General features: G+C 52.8%; 1 protein-coding gene across 1 annotated transcript in view; it reads left to right on the top strand.

Annotated features, from left to right (window-relative positions):
* Nucleotides 1–969, top strand: part of MAP6D1 (MAP6 domain containing 1) — a 27,179-nt gene that overhangs the window by 21,944 nt on the left and 4,266 nt on the right. The gene's annotated exons all lie outside the window — the stretch shown is intronic.

Here is a 969-nt window from a genome sequence, read left to right as displayed (position 1 = left end):
TCAGTCCTGTTCTCAGCAAAGTACAAAGTATTTCAATACAGCCAAACTTTTTTTGGAAGGGAGAAGCAATGTCTGGGATGTGGTATCAGCAGTAGGACTCAAAGAGATTAAAGAAGAGCGAAAACAAGTGGATGTGGACTCCACAAAGAACTCTCCAAATGAATATCAGAGTAGTTTGCCTTGTTTGAGTCTTTCATAAACCAGAGTTAAAACTCATGGTGTGTTTGAATATTAAACTTTGGCCACAGCTTGTGTGATCCTCACCAGACATTATTACAAGAGTTGACATTCTTATGGAATGCAAAGATAAAGGGTCATAAGTTGCTGTCTGGAGAATTCTGGGCCTGCTGAAAGAGGAAAGAGATGGACAGAGACAGCAGGATTGTAGAGGGGAGAAAAGACCAGTTAGAATCTCCCTGCCTGCAAGCATAGGTTATAATACTCAAACAGAGCACAGAGCTGACCAAAATGTTGCAGTGAAACAAAAAAGAACTTCCAGTGCTTCCACGTGACCTATGATGCCATGGGATGCCGTGGAAGAGACCAGTTACAGACTCAAAACAGCACTTACTCCAGTCATAGGCGCCAACTGCATGGGTGCTCCAGGAAAAAAATTAGCGGGTGCTTAATACCCACCGGCAGTCAACTCCCCTCTCCCCCAGTGCCTCTCGCCCGCTGGTGGCTACGCTGATCAACTCCCTCTCCCCCATCCCCAGCACCTCCTGCCTCCTGCAATGAGCTGTTCCACAGCATGCAGGAGGCGCTGGGAGGGAGGGAGGGGGAGGAGCGGGGCTGGGGCACACTCGGGGAAAGGAGCGGGGATGGGGTCGAGGGTGGAGCAGGAACAGGGTCAAGGGCAGAGCGGGGACAGGAAAAGGCGGGACGGGCTGGGGGCTTAGAGGAAGGGGAGGAGTGGGGGCAGGGCCTGGGACGGGGGGGGGGGGGGGGCCCCCCCCGGGGGGGGGGGGG

The sequence above is a fragment of the Terrapene carolina genome, unplaced genomic scaffold (genome assembly GCF_002925995.2).
Source record: "Terrapene carolina triunguis isolate 2854851 unplaced genomic scaffold, T_m_triunguis-2.0 Scaffold88, whole genome shotgun sequence".
In the NCBI taxonomy this organism is placed as follows: domain Eukaryota; kingdom Metazoa; phylum Chordata; order Testudines; family Emydidae; genus Terrapene; species Terrapene triunguis.
The sequence above is the reverse complement of the archived record's forward strand: the minus strand, read 5'-3'. Positions and strand labels throughout refer to the sequence as shown.